General features: G+C 48.2%; 1 protein-coding gene and 1 long non-coding RNA gene across 4 annotated transcripts in view; both read right to left on the reverse strand.

The window, feature by feature from the left end:
* LOC135918016 (1,5-anhydro-D-fructose reductase-like) overlaps window positions 1–27,999 on the reverse strand; it is a 217,370-nt gene that overhangs the window by 131,386 nt on the left and 57,985 nt on the right. The gene's annotated exons all lie outside the window — the stretch shown is intronic.
* Window positions 2,487–27,998, reverse strand: LOC135918017 (uncharacterized). Its single transcript, XR_010569507.2, has 4 exons — window positions 27,891–27,998; window positions 24,549–25,059; window positions 24,383–24,476; window positions 2,487–3,070 (listed from the first exon to the last, which is right to left on the reverse strand). It is a non-coding gene; the product is annotated as an uncharacterized lncRNA (long non-coding RNA).

The following is a 27,999-nucleotide window of genomic DNA, read 5'->3' on the forward strand; positions in this document are numbered from 1 at the left end:
CACTGCATTTTTCGCCAGCGTAGTCGACAGTGGGCTTCTTCGATTTTCCACTTCTGGCTACCCGCGGGCTGCCAGAGCCAGCCAGAGCGTCTTCGTTTTTCTCGGGTTGCTCCGCCCACCGCGCTACGCACTTCCGCCGGGCCTTCGTTTTGCTCGCGCTGGACGGTTCTGGCTACCCGCGGGCTGCCAGAACCTGCCAGGACGATTTTGGTCTGGCTGCTCTCTGGAAGTTATCTGGCTAGCAGACGACTAAAAGAGGCGATGGGCGCTCGCCGCCATCTTTACGGGGACTTCACGGATTTCAACGCGGGCGCTTGAGGACTTAAATTTATCTCGCTCAGCCAACTGTATACGGTCATCTCCGGATTTCCTTACTTCTAGCGTTATCTTTTTAGGTGCTAACGCTCCGTTCCGCATCGCGAAGCGGTGTGATACGAGCCTTGGTGAACCGTTTGAAGCTTTTGTGTGTGTGTGTCCCCTGATTGCTTCTTCGCGGCGGTGAACAGCGCACCGCGCTCTCATGCGTGCATGTTATCTGCATCGTGTTCCACGCAAGTTGTAGACGCTCATTCACACATTGCGGTACATCTTGGTTTCGTCTTTCTCTGGTGGCGTTCCTTTTCACATAATTCGCGTATGTATATCTCTCCTTTCTCTGCAGTTAGCGAAGGCTTTGCAGTTAGCCCGTGTTCGCTCCGTCTCTCTGTCGTATGCTTAGGTGGCAGCTCGAAACCGATATGTGTTCGAATTAACTGCAGGCCGTTGATCTAAGAATACACTGATTGCACTCGGTACATTTAGACACACGTACATTGGCTTATTGCTCTCATGATTGCGACCAATGTTGTTTTTAGTGTGAAACGTTTCGCTGGTCACAGGCGACGTGCATTTTCAAGCGCCAGCCGCGTCCAGCTCCTTAAATGAGAAGCACCATCAGCCACAACAAACTTTCTGAAATCAAGCCTAAGCAGGTCGGCGCGAAATTTTATGCGTATGAGACGTACCCGATAACCTGCTTTCTCATCTCTTGTGATGATACAGCGCCAACTCATCAATGTCGCCGGTGGGCGACGTGATCGCTGCGAACAGGGATCTTCCAGCTATCGCTTTCGAGTATACAATCACGATTTCGCGTCTTGTCATCCGCCTCGTCGGAGGCCATCTGTTGCGCTGCGCAAGGCGAGGTTGGCCCAGTACGCGTCCTGCGACGAGTCGCGCGAAATCGCGCGAAAGCGATCGTATTCCTGAATGCAACTATACATTTTCAAGGTGGCAACGCATAAATGGGCCGACTACGCCGAGCGCGCGTCGGCCTCGACGGGCGCTGCCATGCTGGTAGCATGTTTACATTTGGCCAGCTGTACCGGCGTTCGATTTTGCAAACTTCGGGCAGGTTCGGGTTGTCTTGGGATCCCAGCCCACGTGACTTCCTGTCAGAACCGGAACTAGCTGGCTGCCGTCTGGCTACCAGCGGGCTGCCAGAACTGCGAAAATCGAAGAGGCCCAGTCACGGGACCGAAATAAATGCGTCGTCGGTTTCCAGAGCGAGCGCTGCGGAGGCAGAGGAACTAGCTATAGCGTTAGCCACCACGAAGAGACCGCACTGGGAGTGCGTTATAGTTTTCCCGGACTCTCAGACGGCATGCCGAAATTTTTCCAGAGCCAAGATTTCCAGGGCCGCACATCGCATTCTGATTGGGGCGCACCAGCTCCCGCCACACGTACGAGTCGTGTGGACTCCGGGGCACGAGTCCTTACGCGGCAATCAGCGGGCAATCACCGGGAGCCGCGAGAGGGTCGCGCCGAGCAGTTCCACTCCGAGCGCATACGACTGACCTACACGCACATCCTTCAATACCATCGCCTCTCACGAAGAACACTACCGCCGCCTCATAATGCTCTGACGCGAGAGGAAGCTGTAATATGGCGAAAACTCCAGACAAACACATATCCTCACTTGAGTCTCTACCACGCCATGCATCCTGAGCGGCATTCCTGCAACAAACAGGTGGATGTCTGATTTTCCCTTTTTTAATTACTTTTCTCCACCTTGCTGGTTTCCGCAGAACTATTACGTCAAAAAGCTATTCTGTGAAGCCAGAACAATAGGCTGTTGGCCAAATATGTATGCAATGCCTTTTTTTTTTTTTTGCATGAAAAGCCGTCTGTACAAGGCACATTCCATTCTTCACAGACTCGGAAAATCAGCTGCTTGCCAACACAGTTAACTGCAGCGCCAACATAAGTCGAGAATCTTTTCAATCTTGTCAGTTTCATTTGGCCCCCGAAGTTTATTTTTGTATACTTCAGGTTGTAGTGAAAACAGAAGGCCAGCGATAGTTTGATTTCTTAAAATTTTCAAACTGGCATTTTGAACCGATGAGCTTGAATCGTCCAGAGTAGACTTCTGTGCTGTAACACAGCCCTGCATGTTCTTTACATCACAATTGTGTCCATATGCATGTCCAGAAGAAAAAAGGAAAGAGTTTGCAGCGGTCAAATGCTTTTATTCTGAACACTGACAGTGCATGAAAGATATCATACATGAAGTCAAGCTGCAAGAAGGTTGTTTGCAAATATCAAAAGTGATGTTACCTAGCGGGATTAATGCTCTCCACCATGTCAACGTGGCAGATTATTGCCCAAGAGTACTGCTAATTTATCCCATATTTATCCTACATGGAAGAACTAATTACATTGAAATAATTGCCGTGTGCTATTTTTCCAAAGGGTGGCTGCAGTGCATTTATCACACTCTTACCGGAGGAGATAGTGGGGATCAGATTAGCAAATGCCTGCATTTGGGCACACATGCTGGCATTGGGACATGCCTGAATATTTTAAGCAAGTAAGCACAAGTTTTGGCTTTCTTTTCCACACGTGCATCATACAAAGAGATTCACAGCTTTACAGCCAGTGAAAATGCTGATGAAATCATTCAGTCCATCGCAACCCACCACATATGCTGTCAGAGGTGCCCCACGTGGTTGACTGATTCCGTTGTGCTGTTTAATTTTGTTCAATACAGGCAGCCTGATGGGCATGGTATCCATTGGCTGTCCAGATGCACCTAAGTGGGTGGAAGAAAGAAGGATAGTTAAAACCACACAACTTGCAGCTCATTCTGTGTGCATTCAATAGGGTGTATGCACGAACGGCAGCGACCGGGCCGCACGCCATGTTTGTGCACTTCATGGCGAGGAGAACAATGCGCATGCTATCGCAAGTACACATTAAATAAATGGTCTTATGCGCTGTCGTGCGTTGCTGCAACCATTCCAAAGTACGAGAAGACAAACTAAAGGCGAAGTAGCAGGAAAGTGATTTTTTTGTTCGGCATTTTCCGAGGTGTGCACATGCGTGCACGATAAAACCAGTGACCTTACCGAACAGCGATTACACAAGGGATCTCTCGTATCAACCTATGCGGATAAACTCGCGGTGGATCTTTACAAGTTTATTCTCCGCACTTTCTAGCAAGTACGTCAACCTTCGGTTATTTGATTATTCTTATTTCTCTCGCGGAAGCGTGTCACACTGCGTCCATGCACATTTTTCAGTGGCTTTCCAAGCAGGGCCACATGCATAATTGTAGTACATTGTTTACATAAAAATGACGCTATTAGCTTTCTAGCTTGTGCATGTCGCCACATGAAAAACGAGGCTCCACTTTACTCGGTTTTCGTGTTGTAGGCCACCCATGGGAACTCTTTGATCTCCACGATCTATTGCTTAGCAGAACACCACATCCATGGAGCTACCATAGGAGGTCACAGTTATGTTTTGTGTAGTGCACTACTTCCTGACTGCTCTTGCTTAGGGCATGTTCAATTTTAATAGGTGGTTTGTATCGACACAAATATATAGTATATTATCAGCACATAAGTGAGCAAGCAGTGGAAAAGAACCTCTTCAAGGGGATGCCAAATTCTACACATATGGCGCATGCCTTACTTACCAAAACATGCTTGCTACAAGATACTCCTTTTGTTTAAAAAAAATTAAAATTTCCAGAACGTCAAAGCTCCCATAGCTTCATGGTTGTTTCCGCTTCCAAAGAACAATAAATCTATACCAAGTGGACCAGTTAACCACTCTCCTCCTAAAGCCTGTTTTCAATAAGAATAGTGGCAGCAGCGAACACATCTAGATAGCAAACTTAATGACATGCTTCCAAGATTAACTGCATGGAAACTTAATGCGTCAATTTCATGGGGATCTGCAGTCTAAGCACTAAGACTACGGCTGAGGTACATTGTGGTGTGTTCTCAAGGCCACTATTTTCGTACTTTGAAGGGTTAGGTATATTGTTACAGGGATGTTGGGAGTATAAGACTATTTACCATGTATACACAGGCAGAGTCAATGGGGTTAAAATGGCTAACTCGTAACAACACGCAGCAGCCAGCGTCTCGCGATCTTCTTCATGTCTCTCATCTTTCATCCTTCCGTAACAGGTCCACCGGGTGGTGAAGCGCCGTCTCAGCGCATGGTAGGCGAAGAACTGCGAGTGAAGTATGGCTTCAGCCGCGAAACGTGCACGACGTCAACAGGCTGCGACCTTGAGGATGGATGAAACTGTAACGGCGCTATCTCGTAATTGACGCCGTTAACTTGACGTAAGAGTTCATAGGGCCCTGTGTAGCGAGAGAGAAGTTTCAGGGAGAGGCCGACCTGACGACATGGTGACCAAAGCAGCAAGCACCTGGGGCGAACTGGACATCGCGATGGCACTGGTCGCAACGCTCTTTTTGCACATGCTGCGAGGCTAATAAGCGAGATCGGGGACTTGACGCGCCATGTGACCGCTATCGATGACTTCACGAGCGTTCTCAGTTGTAACGCGGGGCACAGAAGGTAGGATGGTGTCAAAGGGCACCATACAAAAGATAAAAGGGTGAATATCCTGCGGGGTCATGTCGGGACGAGTTATACGCGAATGTCACGTAGGCCAGCGTGGCGTCCCAGTCGCGGTGCTCGTTGGAAACGTACATCGACAGCATCTCCATGAGTGTTCGGTTGAGACCTTCCGTAAGACAGTTCGTTTGTGGGTGGTAGTTGGTGGACAGTTTGTGCTCTGTGGCACAAGAGCGGAGGAGGTCGTCCAGAACTCGAGACAAGAACGAGCGGCCGCGGTCTGTAAGAAACTGTCGAGGTGAACCGTGCTGGAGAACGACATCGTGGAGGAGAAAATCGGCGACGTCTTACGCGCAGCTATAGTCGGCACCGCCTTTGTTATCGCGTAGTGTGTCGCGTAATCAGTAGCGACAGCGATCCGCTTATTCCCTCTAGTCGTCGTCGGAAAAAATTCAAGCAGGTTAAAGCCTATGCGAAAGAATGGTTCAAAGGGAACTTCAATTGGATGGAGTCGGCCGACAGGTGGCAGGAGAGGTTTCTTCCGGCGCTGACCCAATTCGCAAGTTGCGACATAACGATGCACAAAGCGGTAGAGACACACCGGGAAGAACCGGTGTCGTACGCGGTCGTATGTACGCAAAACTCCAAGGTGTCCCGCCATCGGTGCATCGTGAAGTTGTTCGAGAACGACGGATCGCAGATGACATGGAAGGACGAGGAGTAACTCAGGGCCACCAGGGTTCATGCTGCGGTGGTAGAGGATGCCGTCATGCAGCACGAACATGAGACACGTGCCGTCGGTGCTGCCAGATTGCACTCCGGCTATGATGAACTGTACGGATGCGTCGCGTTGTTGTTCAGCGCGCATGTCGGTCAAAGCCATCACGCAGGTCACCGGATCATGCACAACAGGATCGGGAGGATCCATGGCGTGACGCGAGAGCCAGTCAGCATCCTTGTGCAGACGTACAGACTCAGAGTTAACACATGAAAATTCCTGGAGCCGCAAAGCCCAGCGACCAAGCCGTCCTGTGGGGTCCCGGAGGGAAGACAGCCAGCAGAGGGCGTGGTGGTCTATAACGACCAAAAACGTGCTGTATCGTGCAGACTACGCATGCGTCGCAAGTATCAGCTTCAACTGACTGACAGTACGAAGATTACGGCAACACTTGCCTGTGAATGCCGACGACTATATATACCCTGGATGTTTCCTGAATAAACGTTCTTTTCATTCTTGGATTCCGTCCAAACGATACATGGTGTCAGAAGTGGTGTAGCTGGATGAACGTAACCAAGTCAAGTCAAGCCACCGGGGCATCTGCAACTTTCCGGCTCATCCGACAACATCGCGAAGAATTGGAACCTGTTTATCCAGAAGTTCGAACTGTTCCTACAAGCGACACCATCTACGAAAGGACCACGGTCAGAAGTTGACAAGGCTGCGCTGCTGCTGAGTGTTGCTGGCGACGATGCACTCGAGGTGTTTAACAAATTCACCTTTCTGGAGGCGGAACGCAAAGATGATTACACGACGGTCGTGCAGAAGTTTAAAGAGTACTGTCAAGAACAGCAAAACGAAGTCTACGAGAGGTACATTTTCCGGTCAAGAACCCAGGACGAAGCTGAGCCCGTTGAGCATTTCCTGCGCGACCTACGAAAGCTGTCCCGGAGCTGCAACTTCGCTGAATTAACCGAGTCAATGATCTGCGACCATATTGTGTTCGGTGTACATAACCCCAAGTTGCGGGAGAAGCCCATCAAAGTCAAAGACCTTACGCTAGTCAAGACCGAACAAATCTGCACGGCTGCTGAACTGCCCAGTCAGCAGAACAAGGCATGGGCTCAGGCAGAAAAACAGGTCGCATCGGTAAAGACACGGCCATTAAAATGCTTGAAATGCAACCGGTAGCACGAACGTAGTAGGTGTCCGGCGTTCGGGAAGACGTTTTGTATGTGGTGGTGGTGGAAAGCATTTATTAAGAAAGAGAGGTGTGGACTCACGCAGGAGCCCTACATACTAGGTGGAGTCCCTAGTCCGGGACCCCATTGGTCGAAGCCGCCAGCCTGGCCCTCTTGACCAAGGCCTTTTGGGCCTGAAGGTCTGAGCAACCAAGCAGGGCTGCCTCCCAGTCCTCTCGGGTAGGGTTGGGGTGGGGGGTGAGAGCCGAATTTTGCTGGCAGGCCCACACCATGTGATAAGTGTCAGCCACCTCGCCACAGTGTTGGCACCTGCCAGTGATCGCAGGATCAAAATGTTTCATTACTGCCGGGCACAGCATTGTGTTGGTGTATAAGCGAAGGAGAACGCGTTCGTTCGCTTTCTCCAGTCCCTTAGCTGGGGCTGGGTACCGGCGATGGCTATCCTTATAATAGGTAGAAATGTCTTTAAAAGTTAAGAGAATTTCGCCTTCTTGTTCCAGGACCTCAGGGGCCAAAGGGGACGCCCGGTAAGTGAGTGCTCGGGCTGCCGCATCAGCAGCTTCATTCCCTTGAAGGTCCTGATGGCCAGGAGTCCAAACTATACAGCGGGTGGTAGGATCGACATCCTTGCTGCAGTTTCTCAGTATTCGCTCGGCCAATAGGGTGACCCAACCAGCCTCGTAATTACGGCACGCGCCACGCGAATCCGTGACGATATATTTAGAATTAGAGTCCGAGGCAGCTAGGGCGATCGCTACCTCCTCTGCTTGTGTTGTACCTGGTGCACGAAAAGTGAGCCCATCCACGTGTGTTCCCTGATGTATGACTGCTGCTGTATACCATCCCCCGTGGCTTGGCCCAGCGACATCTACATAGTAAACTCCATGTTTGTTGCCATAGTGACGCTCCAAAGCTTCCGCCCTAGCTTGGTGTTGCCAATATGGTCTTCTCTATCCATCTTGGTTGGAAGGGGTCGAACTCGGATGGCGCGTCTCCATAGTTCTGGCACTCTGACTCTTTCTTGTATGTGAAAATCGTGTTTGATGTGTAGCCGAGCCAGAAGTAGTTGGCCCGATCGTGTTTGGGCTAACCTTGTGTATTGATTTGTTAGATGAGCTTCTTTGAGCTCCTGGAAGGTGTTGACCATTCCAAGACCGAGAAATCGTCCGTTGGAAGTGGATACCGGGAGATCAAGAGCCCTTTTCATCATTTTGCGGAGTTGTATGTGGTGGCGCCAATAATTCGGCAGCGTGTTGCAAGAAAGGGTCTACAGTAGGCGAAGTAGTCAACGTGCAGGACACTTCGACATCCTTGATGTAAAAACCTGCAGTGTGAGAAGCTCGACGGACTGGATCGTAAACGCTAAAGTGGCTGGCCAGGATGCCTTCTTGAAAGTGGACACAGGCTCCCACGCTAAATTGCTGCCTTACTCGGTCTATCGGAAGTGCGAACAGATGCAAAGTTTGAAGCCGAGCAGTTCCATTCTGCGGTCATATAGCGGTGATGCTATCAAACACTTAGGTGTTGCGACGTTACCAGTGACCATAAAAGATGAGGCTGAAAGATTCGACTTTTTCACAGTCAAAAAAGGCAACCGGGCAATACTCGGACTAGTCGGCAAGTGAGGCGCTCGGACTAGTCGCGAGGTCGGTGGATGCAGTCTACGCTAGCACTGCCGACGAAATACTGCGGGAATTTCAACTCTTCCAAGGAACAGGGTGCGTCGCCCGTCAGTATCGGATGGTATTACGCACTGGTTCGATACCTGTAGTCCAGCCATCGCGGCGTGTACTCTTGACACTACAAGAACCACTGCGGGAGGAGTTGGACGGCATGAAACTAAAGTGACACAACCAACGGACTGGGTGAGCCTGCATGTTATTGTACGTAAAAAGGACGGCACACTACGTGTGTGTATATATATTAGGCATATCAATGAATCCCTGAAACGTGAACGCTATCAGATGCCTAAGCGTGAAGACATTGAGGCTGAGCTCGCTGGCGCTCAATATTTTTCCCGCCTCGATGAGAATTCTGGTTTCCACTGAATTCCTTTGGATGACGCCACATCAAAAATTTGCGCATTCGGCACGCTCTTTGGTCGCTACCGCTTTCTGAGGCTGCCCTTCGGTATCGCCTCGGAATCGCGAACACTTTTGGTGTCGCGTGTCACTGATCTCGGGGCCGTGAAAATGTTTGAAGAGATGGAGTCGGGAGACGCAGGTGAGCACAGCAAACAGATTTTACTTAAAACAAACCCAACATAAAACACACTCAAAACTCAGTTAACTCCAAATAACATTCCTAAGAAGTGAAGTACCATGAAGGGCATCGGCACTTTTATTGCCTACTTAACGGTGACTAAATATGTCCTAATTGCCGGCCGTGCCAGTCCCTAGCGCCATCTAGGCGAAGGTCCGGCAACCCTAGCTTATGGCTGTGACGCTGACAAAAAGGAATGCTCTTACAAAGTTCTGTCGTCGCACGTATCTCCAAGTCCATGCGTGTTAGCTCTTGGTCATAGTCGGTGCTCCCGCCGACTCCGCAAGCTTTGCTGCCTTGGTATTGGCCGGACAGCTCGTCCGTCTCAGATGTCGGTGTCACGAACACTGTCGGTGACGTGGCACTCCGGCCTCCCTGGCTAGGCCTAACGCCAGGTTCCGTCGCTACTTCGAGTGTCGACGAGACGCCCCGGGGACTATCGTACGCGCTGGTCTGCCTCTGAAGGGGGATCATTCCTGGAGTGCCCGGCACCACCGTGAGAGGCTGCAGCAGGTCCAAGGAGCCTCGCTCGAACGTCGCCGAGGTCGACGGCCACACCCTGAATCGCCAGCGTCACGGGCTTGTCCGACCCTCCATGGCTCCCGTCGCCACTACGATGCTGACGCTCTGACCTTCTTGGCCCACAGCGACGTCGATAATGCCAGCTCAGCGCCGCTTCTCTCCCGATCACAGCTCGGGTCACGCGCCTCGAGGCTTCGTGCGTTCGGACGGATCCGCACACACCGTCCTCTTCCTTTCTTTCTTCGCCGCATGCCTCTTATATATGACACTCGGCTCCTGAAGTCTTTCAAAGTAGATTGAGCGAAATTTTTGACAGGGCTCCGAGGGTGGATGTATATGTAGATGACGTCCTTGTCTGGGGCGTTACTAAAGAAGAACATGACTCAAGCCTTCGAAATGTATTGCAACTGGCAAAAAACGATGGCTGAACTTTTAACGCAAGCAAGTGCAAGTTCGCGCTTACTGAAGTCGACTTTTTGGGTGATGTCATCAGCCGAGACAGAATAAGGCCAAATGCCATACTGAGCATATCGCTGAAAGAAATGTCGCAGCCAACGGACAAAGTTGCAGTGCACAGAATGTTAGGTGTTACCAATTACTTTGGGAAGTACATTCCGGATCTGGCAGAAAAGACCAAACTTTTGCGCAGTCTCATCAAAAAGGACACCAAGTTTGAATGGTCGCCCAACCACGCAAATTATTGAACAGCCATCTGCACATGGCTGAGCAGCGCACCTGTGTTGACTGTTTTCGATGCTGCCAGGGAAGCTAGAATTTCTTCTGACGCTTCTAAAAGTGGACTAGGCGCTGCACTTCTGCAGCTTCACAGTGACAGCTGGCTGCCTGTTGTGTATGCATCACGCATGATGAATGAGACTGAGCAACGATATTTGCAAATTGAATAAGAGGCAATGGAAATAACGTTCGGGTGTGAAAAATTTCACCACTTCGCATACGGGCGTAAGATAATCATAGAGATCGACCAGGGACCGCTGCTAGCCATTGCATCCAAAGGAATCGGTGACATGCCGCCGCGTCTTCAGCGTTTCTTCATGCGCTTACTGAACTACGACTACGTGCTTGATTTGTACCAGGGAAGCAACTGCTGCTGGCCGACATGCTCTCAAGGTCAACGCCCATCAACCACCCAGGGGACACGAATGGCTCGACAGAAGAAATAGAGGTTCACGCAATCGGGGCAGTCTCGGACCTGGTAAGCAGAAAAACTCTTAACCGCTTAATTGCCGCAACTTCAAGTGACCCGGAGTTACAAAAAGTGATGGGCTACATCAGCGGCAGCGCCAATCTTGATGGCTGCATGAAACCTTTTGCTAGTGAGCTGTCGGGAGTGGTGCTAAAAGGAACCAAGGCAGTTGTTCCAAAGTCGACGAGGGACGAAATGCTTCAACGTATACACGAAAGGCACTTGGGCATAAACAGATGCAAAGCACGTGCAGATTTTGAAACTATGTTGAAAAGTTGCGCCATCTGCCGAAAGTACGCATACAGGCAACCAAGCGAGCCTTTTATGCTCAGACCAAAGCCGGATCACGCTTGGTACAGAGTCAGCGTTGATATCCTTCAGCAAGGGGGAAGCTCGCACTTGTGCGTGTTCGATGCGCAGTCAAACTTCAGGGAAGTGAAAAAACTGGGCGACGCCACGTCGAGTACGATCATTGCCAAATTGAGCAGCATTTTGCGCGATATGGAATCCCAGTCCAAGTATGCAGTGACAACGACCCCCAGTTCGCGTCGTACGAGTTTGCCACCTTTGCGTCCAGGTACGACTTCAAGCACGTGACATCTAGTCTTGGCTTTCCGCAGTCCATTGGACTAGCGGAGAAAGGCGTCCAGATAGCAAAACGGATCATGAAAAAACACAAGAAAATCACGACGACTTCTGGTTGGGCCTGCTCAGCTACCGATCTACACCACTGGAGGAAGCTCGTTCCCCGGGTGAGCTGTTGTTGGGCAGAATACTACGAACCAGGCTTCCAGACTTCAGCTGGCAACCTAAAAATTTTGTGTCTAAGCATAGACAACTTGGCGCCCACAAGAAGTACTTACCCGTAAACCGAAAAGGGGATGTGGTGAAGATCCGAGATAAAGCGTGGACCCGGCCGCAAAGCGCAGGTAGTGGGACCGGTAGCGCCGAGGTCCTATCGCATTGTTACTGAAGATGACAAGTACTTCGTCGGAATCGGAGACACCTGATTCCAACGCGTGAGCCAGTTCGACACGATGACCTCGACAGCGATGAGCCGGAAAGCGAGGAAAACCAGCCGGTAACATCCCCAAGTGGAGTGCACGCAAACCCGACTCAACTTACAACACCGCTCTCAAGACGGTCTAAACGGATAACTCGTCAGCCAAGACGGCTGCAGTACGACCACAATTTCAATCAAGTGCATCGTCTATCTCGGCTTTAGCAAACTATTAAACAGAGGAACATGTATCGTGCAGACTACGCATGCGTCGCACGTATCGGCTTGAACTGACTGACAGCACGAAGATTACGGCAACACGTGCCTGTGAATGCCGACGACTATATATACCCTGGGTGATTCCTCAATGAACGTTCTTTTCGTTCTTGGATTCCGTCCAAACGATACACATGCGGTCGTACAAATATGCCGAGCATGGCGACAGCCCAAACTAAAGCCAATCACTCCCGCTCGGTGATGGAGTAATTTCTCTCGGCAGGTGACAGCAGGTGGCTTGCGTAATCTATCACGCACTCGGTACCATTCTGTTGTTGGGCGAGAACAGTGCCGATGCCGTGGCTGCTTGCGTCAGTGCAGATGTATCAAAGTGGGCAAGTATGGGAGCGGTGGTCAGAAACCCGATGAGGGCGGCGAATGCGTGAGCCTGCTCCCGGCTCCATGAGAATGGCGTGTTCTTTTTTAGATGATCTGTCAAAGGCCGAGCAACGTCGGCGAAGTTTTGACAAAACGGCCGAAGTAATAACACAGGGCGACGAAGCAGCGCACGTCAGAAGCAGAACGTAGCACAGGGAAACTGCGTACGCTGCGAACTTTTTCCGAATCTGGTGGGACACCGGTTGTCAACGAGAGGTCCCAACACGCTAATTTGACGGCGCCCGAATTGACACTTCGTGGAGTTCAGTTGGAGGCCGCCTTTTCGGAAGACCGCAAGAATGGCAGCGAGTCGGGTAACGTGGATGCCGAACGTAGGAGAAAAAACAATAACGTCGTCAAGGTAACAGAGACAGGTGGTCCCTTTGTAGCCTCGCAGGCGAGAGTCCATCATACGTTCAAATTTCGCAGGAGCATTGTATTAGGCCAAAGGGCCTGACTTTGAACTGATATAAGCCATCCCGCATGACGAAGGTATTCCTCTCGCGGCCCATTTCACCAACTGAAATCTACCAGTAGCCAAATCGAAGATCGATGGACGAGTGTTTAGCTCCGTACAAGCAGTCCAAGACGTCGTCGATGCGTGGTAGAGGGTAGACGTCTTTTCGCGTGATACTGTTTAAGTGGCGATAATCGACGCAAAAACGCCAGGTACCATCTTTGTTTTTCACAAGGACATCAGGCGAAGCCCGAAGGCTGGCTGAAGCCTCGATGATCCCATTGTGGAGCATTTTGTTCACTCCTGATTGGATGATTCGACGTTCAGCATGCAATACACGATAGGGACGCCGACGAATAGGACTCGTGTCTCCAGTGTTTATACGGTGGTGAACAACAGATGTTTGGCCTAAAGGCCTGTCGCCGAAATGAAAGGTGTCGCGGTACGATTCGAGGAAGAGACGTATGTCCATGGCCTGTGCCGAGGTGAGGTCACGGGCAATCATCTTCGCGAAGTCATCCGTTAATGAACCAGAGCTGTGAGCTGCAATAGGCGCTAAGAAACCACTCTCGGCATTCAGACTTTCTATGTAAAATTCCGAACTATTAGAAACGCTGGCAGAGAACATGCCGGGTGGAAGCACTTGAAGCCACAGGCTGAAATTCAGAAGCGGAAGAACGACGCCATTATTAGTAATCACCACGAGTGTATGCGAAAGAATAGCGTTCCTGTTCAGAAGCAAGTCGATGATGGGGCGAAGGACATATTCACCTTCAGGTATCTGTGGATGTGCGGTCAAAGCGACGCAAGTGACTGCCTCAGGTGACAGACGCACATATTGAAGTAAGCACAAGTGCGGTGGGGCGGTGCTAGGAGCATCGGCGACTTGAGGCAATTCCAACTCAAGAACGCTGGTTGTGCAGTCGATGAGAGCGGAATGATTGGATAAAAAGTCCAGTCCAAGGATAACGTCGTGAGGGCAGTTGTCGATCACAGCAAAGAGAACAGAAGTAGGGCGGCCGGCTATACTTAAACGTGCAGTACACATTCTTGCAGACCATTGAGTGGACACGGGAACAGCGCTTGTGGTACCACGCCTAATCGCCTTGTTTTCGCTATGCAGGTCTTGCTTTTTATCATCTTCGGATGGTCGTCCTACTTATCCCGTGAACCCGCACCGTCCCATTTACTTGTGCCAGCCTCAGGCATGACCGAAGCCTATTTCAGCGATACGCCAGCCGCGATACCAGCCTATTCGCTCGACGTTTCCTTCGGCCTCCCAGCCACATCGACACAGCCATCACCAGGAGAGGCTGATTTAAGCTGCCGACCCATCGACCTACACTTCAGTGGACACGGGAGCAGCGCTTGTGGTACCACGCCTAATCGCCTTGTTTTCGCTATGCAGGTGCGTATAATTGCCTCTCTTCATGCTAAAAAATCTGATAACCGCTACCTGGTAATGTTCCCGTGTCCGCAAGTGTTATTTGACACAGTGTACGACTGTTGTTCTGTTATCCTACTGTTATTACGTTCGGGGGATGTCGAGACTAACCCTGGACCTAACACATGTTCTGAATCTCTGCTTGATATTGAATCGCTTCCTTCTGATCCTTCTGAACAAATGAACGTTTTATTCAAACTGCTTAAGGATCTGCACACTCGATCGCTTCAAACTTCCAAAACACAATCCGAATTAGCTGCTGACGTAAAGTCAATCAAAAATGGCCAGAAAAGCATTGAAACAAAAATTACCGGTCTCCAAAATCGCTTAGATTTACTTGAAGAAAAATTTAAAAACGTCGACCACGTGGCCAAAGAAATCTCGGAAGTGAATGCCAAGGTAAACAGTACGACCTGTCGCTTGGAAGCGCTTGACTTACGCCTCGCTGACATTGAAGACAGATCGCGCCGTGATAACCTAATATTTCGTGGTATCCCTGACACAAAAGAATCATGGCAAGAAACCGAGACCAAGTTAATATCAACGATTAAATCATTCTTCGATACATTTCCAGATGACACCCTCCATCGCGCACATCGCCTTGGCCCTTTCGATCCTAACAAGTGTCGCCCCATAGTTGCAAAGTTTTCACATTCGAAAACCCGGGAGAAAGTGTTCGCGCTGCGCGATCAATTCAAACAAAATAACCTTACTATTAGCGAAGATTTCTCGGTTCCCACCCGCGTTGCTCGCAAAAAGTTAATAGAGTTCGGTACCAGTCACCCCGGTTCCCCCAACTTTAAACTCCGCTACAATAAATTGTTTCTGAACAATAAGTGTTATATTTACGACGCGTCTACCGATAGCGTCCGTGAAAGAGCGCAGAGTGCATCTGGCACATTACAGAATCATTCGGTTCCACCACGTGCGTCACAATAGGGAAGCGTAAGGGGTAGTGGCCTAACATCACAAAAAGCTTTACCATACTTGCCTATTCTTTTTACAAATATAAGAAGCCTTGGGAATAAATTTCATTCTTTATCTTCGGCAATCGACACGTGTGATGCAAAAATTATTGCCTTGACAGAAACTTGGCTTCCTGCACATGTGCGCGATTATGATACTTTCTGTGGCGCCGGCAATTTCACAGTCTACCGCTGTGACCGATCTGCACGTCGAGGAGGAGGCGTCCTTCTCGCAATTTCTAAAGATATTCCATCATTTCATATAGATATTAACACTGAACTTGAAACCACATGGGCTTGCCTAACTCTCGGTCACACAAAGATAATCCTCGGCGTTTGCTACCGCTCACCCTCGTCATCTGCTACTTTCACTGAACAGCTACACGATGCTATTCATCTAATTTTTTCCCGTTTTTCTACAGCACCATTATTCTTTCTCGGCGATTTTATATTTCCAAATTTAATATGGAATACGCATCCACCCACCATAAAGCCTTTTTCAGTTCAGGCTAAAGATTTCTGTACACTGTGTTCCCTATTTTCATTTTCCCAACTTGTGACTCAGCCTACCAGATCATCAATCAGAACCGCTAACACGCTTGATTTAATTCTAACTAATCGACCAGAACTTGCTTCCTCCATAACATACCTACCTGGTATTAGCGACTGTAAGGTCGCTCTGATTGTTCGGGTTCTTAAGTCTCACGAATCGGCCTCGTGCTTTGTGTATAGAGAGGGGGTTCACTTCCCCCCATGTCAGCGGGGCGACAGTTGCTGTGTTATGTGGGGTCACAGGCAACGCGCGGGGTTGGGTGACGCGTCGCGGCAGGTGCCAGGCGGGCGTGTGCCGATTCCTGGAAGTCAGTATTGTGCGCACGATGTTGGCAGTCCGCCGACGGGTCACACAGACCAGCCTTGAAACGAACCGCTGTACAAAAGGTATTGTGGGTCTGGCGCCCGAGTCCCTGACTAATTGGAGGCGCCGCCGAGGTTAAGAAGGACTTAGCAACTCTGACTCCGTGCCGCATGCAGTGAGCATGGACCTAATCCTCTACGCGTCCGGAACGTAATCGCCAGCCTTGTTGTTGGGTGCGACTGCCTGCGTGGTGTCTAAGACCAGCTTACCGTGCACGCTGTAGGAATGCGGTGCACACGTAAAGAGTGCATTCGCACGACGGCGTCTTGGAAACACGCACTCAAAGAACTTTGTCTTGTAGACAATAAGTTTGAAGGACAAGGAGGGTCATCCGTCTCCCAGACGGCCAAACTTTGAGTACAGCGGCACTTCGTGGTGCCGGTGCCCCTGCTTCCGAGACATTTGCAGCCTAGACGCCGTTGGGATTTGAAACGGTCTAGCGATAACTTGTTCGGGCCTGGCGTGTTTTGCTGAGCCGGTCACTCACTACGGAGAAATGAGAGGGCAACGGAGTTTTGGCGAAGAAGGAAAAGAGCTTTGTTTTCCAATATGTTTATTTTTAAGAGTAAGCCCATCCCTGTGGGTTGTGGCTTAACAAACGGTTGACTCTGATTGGCAACTGAACCTGTGGGACGGGCCAACGGCCCTACCGCCTTTTTTTCTTTGTATATTTGGGCTATAAAAATCGGGACGACATGCTGTCCCTCAGACTTGGCTGAAATCAGGATTGCTGATAGATCAGTGAGCCTCCGTACTATGTACGTTAAAACGAGTCTGGGCTCTAACAGTCATTCAGACAGTAGAAGAGTGAGACTTTGTTTCTCAATTGTTCAAGTTTGTAATGTATTTGTTTTACCTGCCATGTATATAGAAAAGTTCACGTATAAATATTTCTTGTACATCTGACCTCATCGTTTCCTGCCTGCGTTTGATCAACAACTGCCGATCATCATCCGAGAAGCTTCAAGTTCCAAAGGTGAAGCGAGGACGGAGAACGAACTAAACTTTACTGCGACCATACATTACTGACATTCGGTTTAAAAGTCTTCCGTCCCAAAAAGGTAAAAGTAATACGCGATTACAAGAAAGCCAACTTTGAAGCCATTAACAATGAACTATCGTCATTTATTCAAACATTTTTTGTTGATTTTGAGAACCGTACGGTCCAGTCAAATTGGGATATATTTGTAGACCAAGTACGCCTATTAACTGAAAAGTTTATTCCTAATCGCATCATCACTTCTAATCCTCAATCCCCCTGGTACAACTTTTATATAAAGCGCCTATCTAACAGAAAAAAACGTCTCTATCGCTTAGCAAAATCATCTGCAAGTAAAACAACTTGGAAAACCTATAACGTTGCCAATAATCTGTACTTAACTGCACTAAAAAAATGCTAAAGACAATTACTTATCCCATACATTACCTGACATGCTTACGACTGATATCCGAAAGTTTTAGCGCGTCATTAACCCGTCTTCTGATAGCTCGATCACCTTGAAAGATGAGTCTGGTGAAGTTATTTCAAGTGAAGCTTGCGCAAACATTCTCTGTGAATCATTTGCAAATAATTTTTCCACTTCATCGAACATTGATCTACCAAACACAGAACACTACAACTATCTCATTATGCAACCCATAGCTCTTGACTTTGCAGGTATTGCTAGGCTGATTCATGATTTGCCTTTAAACTCAGCTCCCGGTTATGATACCATTAATAGCAAATTTTTGAAAAACACTACCTCATACTGTTCTGTAATACTTGCTAATATTTTCCAGCAATCAATAAACACTTGTACTCTGCCAGCTCAATGGAAAATAGGGAAGGTGGTTCCGTTGCATAAGTCTGGTAACAAAAGCTCACCCCTGAATTACCGCCCGATTTCGCTTACCAGCACCTGTTGCAAACTTCTTGAACATGTTATATTTACTAATCTCGTTGACTTTCTTGACTCGAACACATTTTTCACCTCTGCTCAACATGGTTTTCGCAAAACATTCTCATGTGAAACCCAACTAATATCTTTCACTCATAGATTACACTGTATTTTAGACCGCGCCTCCTGTGCTGACTGTGTATTTTTAGACTTCAGCAAAGCATTCGACAAGGTTTGCCACAAACTGCTCCTATTCAAGCTGAGTCTTTTAAACCTTGACAGTAACCTGCTGAAATGGATTGAGTGTTTTCTTACTAACCGTCATCAATTTGTTACTGCGAATAATTACGATTCATCATTGACTGAGGTTCGTTCTGGTGTGCCTCAGGGATCAGTACTAGGGCCCCTACTGTTCCTGATTTATATTAATGACCTACCTTCTTCATTGACATCTCACATTCACTTGTTTGCTGACGATTGCGTGATATATCGTGAAATAATTACTAACGACGACACTGATGCTCTTCAGTTTGACTTGGACTACGTGATTGATTGGTGTAGCACTTGGCTTATGGAGCTCAATATTAATAAATGTAAAGTTATGCGCGTTCAGAGGAACACCTCAAGTACTCTTCCTACTTACTATCTAAATAAAATTCCTTTTGAACCCGTTAACTCATACAAATACTTAGGAGTTCATATAACAGCTAAACTAACCTGGAACATTCACACTGAGTACGTAATAAGTAAAGCTAATAGCATGCTCGGTTACTTACGCCACAAGTTTTCCAAAGCACCATCATCCTTACAATTACTACTTTACCAGTCATTAGTGCGCCCTAAATTAGAATACGCTGCAGCTGTGTGGGACCCATACCATGAAAACCTTATTTCCTCACTCGAGCTTGTCCAAAATAACTCAGTCCGATTCATATTTTCAAATTATAACCGTACCGCTAGCATAACATCAATGAAGGACAATCTATCTCTTCCATCACTTGCATCTCGCAGAACAATAGCACGTTTGACACTGTTTCACAAATTTTATTACCATTCCTCCCTTCACAGTAACTTCATTTCTCAGCCTCATTACCTATCGAGCCGCATCGATCATCGCCATAAGGTCGGACTTCAAACAGGCAACACTAACACTTTCAGTCAATCTTTTTTTCCCAGATCATCACGACAGTGGAACCACCTTCCCTGTGAAATTGTATCTATTGTCGACAACAAACTGTTTCGTAAGGCTTTAGCTAACATTGTATAATTAGGAATTATTAACATGTTATTTCATTTACTTGCCGTGTATACTTACAGGCGACTAAGGACGACACTGGTTAACATTGTACTAACAGGAATTATCAAGTTGCTACTTTGTTTACACTGTCTGTCGTACTTACAAATTTTGTGCAAGATATTACATAGTATTGTATAATTAGTAATTACTAACAGACTGCATTGTTTATTTTCCGTACTTTATTGTTATACTTCCCGTTTTCCCACTCCCCTCTGTAATGCCTTCGGGCCTTGAGGGTACCATAAATAAATAAATAAATAAATAAATAAATAAATAAATAAATAAATAAATAAAGAACAACCAGCACGCCGCCGTCGGCCACACGAAGCACCAGGGCAAGTGCTCGGGTGAGGACCTTCTTTAAACGTCTACGTAGCCTAGCAGTCATCCCAGATATGTGGGCTCCAGTGTCGACGAATGCTTGGACAGGCACGCCGTCTATTTTAACGTCAATTACACTTCTCTTTGTAGGCGCAGACAGAGGATTTGTTGCAGTAGTAGGTAATGCAGCAGCTCCTACCGAGGGCTGCACTTCTTAGTTTTCCGAAAGGGTGCGGCCAAAAGCCACAGGGGACGAAAAGCGGTGTGGCTGCGGCGAACGCGAAGATGGGCGACGTGTTTGCGGTGAACGAGACTGGTAAAAATTAAAATTATGGGGTTTTACGTGCCAAAACCACTTTCTGATTATGAGGCACGCCGTAGTGGAAGACTCCGGAAATTTCGACCACCTGGGGTTCTTTAACGTGCACCTAAATCTAAATACACGGGTGTTTTCGCATTTCACCTCCATCGAAATGCGACCGCCATGGCCGGGATTCGATCCCGCGACCTCGTGCTCAGCAGCCCAACACCATAGCCACTGAGCAACCACGGCGGGTAACGAGACTGGTGTCCGCGCGGCGATGGTGAGCGACTGTACCACGTGTTCCTACCATAGTTGTCCCCGCTGTTAAACTCGGCGGTAGGCGAAAGATTGTGGGCATTTCCATTAAAACTGCTCAAGTTGGTCGGCGTGCGAGGTGTTGAGGGCCACGAGTTGCGACAGTATCGGGCGACGTGACCAATGCGGCGACAGGTGAAACATATCGGCTGGTCCTGCGAAGTTCTCCGCTCAGTCGTGTTGCGATAACGCGAAGGGAAGCGGCGGGGTGGAGCGAAAATTGTAGAAGGGCGTTCTTTGGCTCTGGGGTTGGCGACAGGACAGACTGAATGCAGGCCAATGTTTTCAAGATCCTGGCAAACGATGCTTGTACGAGGGTAGCATGCTTGTACGAAAAAGGGGTAGCATCAGGGCTACGCGAACAGAAAGTAGCGAGCGCCATCGCATCCAGTTCACGTCGAACGAGTCACACCACGTCCTCTGATGGCGACGCATGCTGCTGTGCGGGCTGATCTTCACACGTCGACTTTGCAGCAGTATTGGGATGTCTGGCGAAGGGTTGCAAGACGCGTCGGCTTTTCGCCTGCTCGAATTGCCGGCATCATTTAGTGTTAGAATCAACTGTAGAGCAACTTTTGCAGGTTAAAGGCGTCGTCAGCAATGCGCTTAAGCAGATGACCAACCTTCTCAACTTCTGTCATGCCGTGATCAGCTTTACGATAAAGTGCCAGCATGTCCTGGATGTACGAGACATAGGACTACGTGGGGGATTGGGCACGAGAGGCCAGTTCCTGCTTAGCGGCAACTTTACGGCCGGCTGGTTTGCCAAAGAACTCCGTCAACTTCTTTTTGCATTGGTCCCAGCTGGTTAGCTGCTTTTCGTGGTTTTCGTACCAATCCTTTGCCCTGCCTCTTAGGTAAAACAACAGGTTAGCTAGCGTAAGCGTAGGAACCCATCTGTTGATTTCACTCACGCATTCGTACACAGCCACCCACTCTTCAACGTCGGCGCCATCGGTGCTGCAGAAAGTTCCGGATCCTTGGGTTGCACAACCACATCAGAAGGCGACAACGACGCAGCTGGTGACGGTGACGTTGGAGGCGGCAACGACGTTGATGCCGAGTGCTCACCGTCATGCATGGTACGGATGGTGATGCGACTTCCACTGCGGAGCTCCGTTTCCAGTCGTGGTATCCCGCACCTCGTGTTACGGGGAATGTTGGGAGTATAGAATGATTGTATTTTATTTATTATTTATTTATTTAATACATACTGCGAACACGAAGTCCATGCAGGGTGGATAATACAATATCAGGTCACAAGAAGTAAAACAATGCCAATACGACAATAATGCTCATACAAAAAGTAAATAACGGTGATACAAGTTTTATAAAGGCAAGTCATTCTTGTCATTAACGGTGCGTGGAAAGAAAGAGTATCAAATACGTTTATTCTGGCAAAATAGGGGGTTAGTGTGTTCTGGGGATGTTGGCGAGTAGGTCTCGTTACTAGTGGACTTACATGCATTGTCGGGTCGAGGGCCAATTTACAATATATACAAGATGAATCAGTATAGTTAAGATGGCTGACCACCGGCAGCACGCAGCAGCCAGCCCCCGTCTATTGACCTTCTTCCACTCTCTTTTTCCATCCTTCCGTAACGATATGAATGTTTGTGCTACAATTGTTGCATAGTAGTATGGCTATATATAGCGAAGGCAAAGGCGACTACTCTTGTACACATCACCGGTTATTTCTTCACAATCTTGAGATGAGCTGTTGCAACGTACAATGTTAGAATAGAGAATAAAATTGGCCGAAATATAAGTGCAAATGATATTGGCTTTCAGAAATATGTAATACACTGCTGCTAGAAGCTCTTCTAGCTCCATTATGTATATACATCTCAGGTGTCAAACAGAACAAGGAATTTTTATTGTTTTATTCGGCTTCATTTTAATGTACTTTTCTTTCAGTAAGCGACTCAAGTTTCTGTATTTCGTAATTTAAGGTAGTTTCGACTCTGCCTACTTTTCTTTTTTAACATATATTGAGTTTTTTGCAGGATGCATGTGCAGCATACACAGCAGTTGTTTTCTTAAGTTAACACTTCTACATCCACGCTAATTTCAGGTGAGCTCTTGCTGCGTGATAAGCAAACTGAACTGAACTGAACAAATACAAAGCAATGAACAAGGTGGTCCTGCCATTTAAGGGGTCAAAACAGTGCTTAATAAAAATGCATAGCAATCTTCCTGCGTTACGTTTTATTTTCCACATCCCCAACGCTGCAGAATCTTGCATCTTGAAGTCTGAATTTAATTATGTTCGACTAATTATGCGATAAACTACGGGACATTACTCAACTTCATTAAACAAAGAATGAAGTAATTATTCACTGCCCAGTTAAAATCAAAGCAGAGACAAGCAAGCATGCTTTATTGAATTCGTCTTCATGTTGGCTTCACTCAACACTATGCACATTTCCTTGGCTACACCGACAGCCTGGCCACAATTTTATAGCAATGCCTTTTTGCGGTGGTGAGCAGTCACAGCAATGCACCGTCACTCTGATCACTCATGAATACAAAAAGTCGCATTAGCACAGGAAAAGTCAACGCTACAAAGCCGCAGTCCTCAAATTGAATACTGCCGCGTGCCCGAGATTCTGCGACGCATCTTTTGCGACTCCCCCGACTACTTGCGAGAGTATCACACGTTGCCCTCTGTGCTCGCCAGAACCCGCCGTGGTTGCTCAGTGGCTATGGTGTTGGGCTGCTGAGCACGAGGTCGCAGGATCGAATCCAGGCCACGGCTGCCGCATTTCGATGGGGGCGAAAACACCCGTGTACTTAGAGTTAGGTGCACGTTAAAGAACCCCAGGTGGTCGAAATTTCCGGAGTCCTCCACTACGGCGTGCCTCATAATCGGAAAGTGGTTTTGGCACGTAAAACCCCATAATATAATTTTTTTTGTGCTCGCCAGCAGCAAACGCAATGATTATCAGAAGCGGCAATTCTAGGTCCTCATTACGACAGCATGGCAGGAAAAATAGCTACGAGTGCTGTTCTGGACCATTTGCAAAACACAGGACTATACTTGAGGCTTTAGAGAGACCACTACATTATGTGATTACTGCACAAAAGCACATGATCCTATCATCATCATCAGCCTGGTTATGCCTACTGCAGGGCAAAGGCCTCTCCCATACTTCTCCAACTACCCCGGTCATGTACTAATTGTGGCCATGTTGTCCCTGCAAACTTCTTAACCTCATCCGCCCACCTAACTTTCTGCCGCCCTCTGCTACGCTTCCCTTCCCTTGGGATCCATTCCGTAACTCTTAATGGCCATCGGTTATCTTCCTTCCACATTACGTGTCCTGCCCATGCTCTTTTCTTTTTCTTGATTTCAACTAAGGTATCATTATTATGATCCTCTATTCCTCAACATCTTTCGAGAGATTTTCTGTCCCCTTTCTGACTTGCCCTGTGCCGAGCAATGGGCGGGAACATACTAGTTCAGGCTCGCCTCTGCTTTTAATGTCTATGAAAAAAAAAAAATTCCCTCTCACTTGTGCGCTATGAGAACATAGTTATTTGATACGAATATCTGCCTCTGTAGCAGCTGCTATTCATGGTGACATTGGATGTTAGATGAGTAACATATTACATTTAATGTAAACTCGCTGAATACATTTCTGGCTCATAAGGCACTGTGAAGAGGGCAGGCGTATGGAAATTAATCTGCCAGTATATCTTTTAAAGTGCTCGTAAGATGATGATTCCGCCTTTACGAAGGACATAAATGGACACCTGTAGCTTTTCTCTAAATGAAATTAATGACCAAGGTAAAGAGCAAGTCATTCAACACAGCGCGCGTACATCAGCTGCGTGTACACCTGCTTACATGTCCTCCAAGACAATCACTTGTAAAGACCAGATGCGCTAGCACTGGGAAGTGCGAAAGCATGTTAGCTCGCGACGATTCGATGTTGCGGAAGATAACGACGCGAGGGCCACGAAGCCACCATCGCAGCCTCTACTTCAATGGCACGCCGCAAAAACGGTACGGCTCGCATGCACGCGAATTGGCACCGTTAATAAGCGATGATTTTCCAACTCACCATTTGCGTCAGCATTTTCAGGGTCGAAGCAGCTTAAGTATCTTGAAAGTGAAATGACAGGGCCCACGTCGCGCTGCAGCTGAAGGACCAAGGCCTAAAATTTGAAAAATGAAAATGCATAAGGCGCGTCGCTTTAGGTCACAAGCTGCAGTTCCGGCAGACGTACCTTGATGTCGCAGTCTTTCGTGGGTCGGCGGTAGTGCGCGCAACGTGCAGCTCCTGTTCGGCCAGTGGATGCTTCTAGGCCCAAGGGGACTGGGCACATGGCAGTCATTCCCGAGGAATTATTCCCTAGCTACTTTAGCACCTATGTAGGTGCAGGGAGTAGCTCCTTGACCTCGCGTGACATCCGGTTTCGAGCAGCCGACCTGAGACGCTTCTCTCCAGTGAAGCAGCTCGCCGGGCCATATCTGGGGGATGGTCAGACGCCGCTTGGCGACGACGGCTCAAAGCCTCCCGCTCTCCCACGCAACGCTCAAAGAAGACCGTCCTCGCTCTTGTTCATGGCCAGGCTCGCACTGACTCGGCGAACGCGGCGCCCCCCTTAGCCATGCGCGCAGCGAGTCACGTGGTCAGGCGGCGACCCAGCTGCGGAGAGCGGCAACGGCTGGTGCACGCGGCGGCGCGGGAGATCGGTGCGGCGTATCACGCGATGCGTTGCCAAGGCCACGGCACAGCTACGGTCAAATGAAGATCAAATTCGCAGTGGCGCGAAACTCGGCTCGACGAGCCAAAGCCTATACATGGTATGCTTATACAGTCCGCCCAGGGATCCGTTATCAGAATTTGGAAACTTCATCACTGAAGCCCGAAAATTCTCTAAAGTCCATAAACTCGTCATAATGGGAGATCTTAACGGCCCTCACAGAGAATCGGCGCTACAGAATCACCTAATCATCTGAAATGACCCTAAACTAACAACTCGACTAGGCAACAGTGTATCCAGGGGCACAAATCCCGACCTCACCTCTACAACAGGAATATCCAAAGTCGATTGGACACGACTGGGAAAAAATTTGGCTAGCGACCACTACATTCTCCAGCTTGAACTTCTGCACCATATGAAACCGTGCAGAGCCGAACAGCAAGGCTGACGAACAGGAAGGCCTTCCGAGATTATGACATACAAGGAAACACCGAAAATATTTAAGAGTGGTTCACCGAAGTGGTCAAGACGGAGAAGAAGCACACTATAAAATTGTCGCCACCGTCTGGAAGACGTTGAAGTAACGAGCGTTAGGTGTTTTGCGAAAGGAGCGCACCTGAGCGGAGCTCCCGAGGGAGACGGCTCTTCACATACGTCTGCACGCACGTCGCCTAGCGGAGCGATCGACGCCTAGCGCCATCTATCGGAGAAATTACGCTCACGTGATTAGTTTAATCTACCCGACTTTTCAAGTATATCTCGTCAAGACAAATCGTTTTGCACCAGTCCCATTTCTATACGTCTACTACCCCTTCTCGTGTTATAAACCCCTCACGATACGTCCGAAATCGGAATTTGCTTCGTTTGGGGGTCAAGGTGGGCCTAGAATTCGGCTTTCGGTGCGATCTGTGTACGTTTCAATTAGTACCTCCATGCATACAATGTCTATGCATTATTTAATCATGGATTTATTTAATACTACCACCCATAGGGTTTTATTTACATACTAAATTCGGTACCCAACTGTTCCCGGATGGGCACCCCTTGTTGTCGGAGTACATATAGCGGAGCGAATGTATATGTATAGCGGTCCCGTAATGGGACGGTTTTACTGCCCTTTTATAGGAACTTTTGGGGGCGGGAGGGTTAATGGTAGGTGAAGGGCACAACTAATATTAGTGGCCGCCATCTCGGCTATGACATCACACCAAAAGCTGCCATCTTAGATTTGGGAAACCGAAACTATGGCGCCATTTGGTCCCATGACGTCATAATCACGTGGTTCCACCTCTATCCGCCATATCGTACCATTACGTCATCATTGGCTCCCGAATTCGGCCGCCATTTTCGATTTCATATTTCTAAACTATGCCGCCATCTTTGATTATGACGTCATAATCACGTAGATTCACTTCTATTCGCCATATTGAACTACGACGTCATCAGTGGCACTGAAATTTGGCTGTCATGTGAATTATGACGTCACAGTCACGTGACGTCGCCAATCACTAGTTGGGTTGCTATTAATTTTCTATGGGGGCTGCCATCTTGGCTTTATCGGTGATGTCACCAATCAATCACCAATTCTATTACTAATGACGTCACCAACCAATCACCAACTGGGTTCCTTATCGATTTACTATGGGGGCCACCATCTTGAATTCCTCGGAATTTACCCTTAAGGGCCCCTGATCGGGCATTACATAAGTGGGGGGTAACAAATGGTAACCACGGGTCACAAAGATAAAACACATTAATATAAAATGCAAGAACTTTGGTAAACACAGTAAACACATGAAAATGAAAAAAGCCAATTAAAGGGCTTACTACGGGGCTGTGGACAACACCGGTGTAATAATAACAGTTTGAATTTGACAGAATTTGTTTCGTTGATGATATCATAAGGAAGTACATTCCAATTCGATATGGCAGTCGGCAGAAATGATTGAAAGCGTTAGTTGAACCATGAATGCGTTGAAGACTGACAATTAGACAAACGTCGTGATCTCATGGGCGGCAAATTAGGCTCTCACGTAAATGAGGGAAATGATAATATAGCAAAAAAAAGAAGTGAGGCGTGCAGACAGGACACAAGAGTAGAGAAGTGGACAACACGAACGCCGATAATATAGCTTATGAAAAAGGCAGAGTCTTGCTATCTTACGACGGGATGCCAGGGGGGTTAGCCCAATCGAAGCTTGATGTTAGCAACGCTCAACCGAGAACCATATTTGGACGTTATAAAACGAGCAGCTCGGTTTTGTATTGCCTCTAACGCCTGGATTGATGGGGGTTCCAGATAGGGGATGCGTATTCAAGTTTGGTACGGATGAAGGTTTCGTATACGATTAGTCTAACCGTGGACGAAGCAAAACTTGAGTGGTCGTCTGATGAAATCTAATGATTTGGAAACGCTTGTACAAAGCGACGTGATGTGCTTTGACCAGCTTAGATTACTTATTTCTATGCCTAGATACCTATAAGATTCCGCTTGTGATAGCGCGGTAGTGTTTAACGTGTATGAGAAGTGTAGGTTAGATCTTTTACGAGACACGTGCATAAACTTACATTTAGATTCGTTTACCTGCATGAGCCAGGTCGAACACCAATTTTGGATTAAGGTTAAATCATCCTGCAGCAATGGCTGATCGTTACTAGTAGAGATGCGTCGGTAGAGAACGCAATCATCCGCAAACAGACGAATGGATAATGAAATTTCAGCAGGAAGGTCATTGATAAAGATTAGGAACAGAAGCGGGCCAAGAACAGAGCCCTGAGGGACTTCGGAGATAACGTTAGTAGCAAGTAGCGCGACGTGGGAAAAGTCATCAGTTACCATTGATTGCAATACGAATGCAGTACCTTCGTAGCACGCCAGTGCAGAGTGTGTCGGCAGCGGCAGGCTAGTGGGGGCCCGCGCCCAGCGAACGCGCGGCGAGCGCCCGACGCAGAGAGAGACACGGAGCCAACT

The sequence above is a fragment of the Dermacentor albipictus genome, chromosome 7 (genome assembly GCF_038994185.2).
Source record: "Dermacentor albipictus isolate Rhodes 1998 colony chromosome 7, USDA_Dalb.pri_finalv2, whole genome shotgun sequence".
NCBI lineage: Eukaryota > Metazoa > Arthropoda > Arachnida > Ixodida > Ixodidae > Dermacentor > Dermacentor albipictus.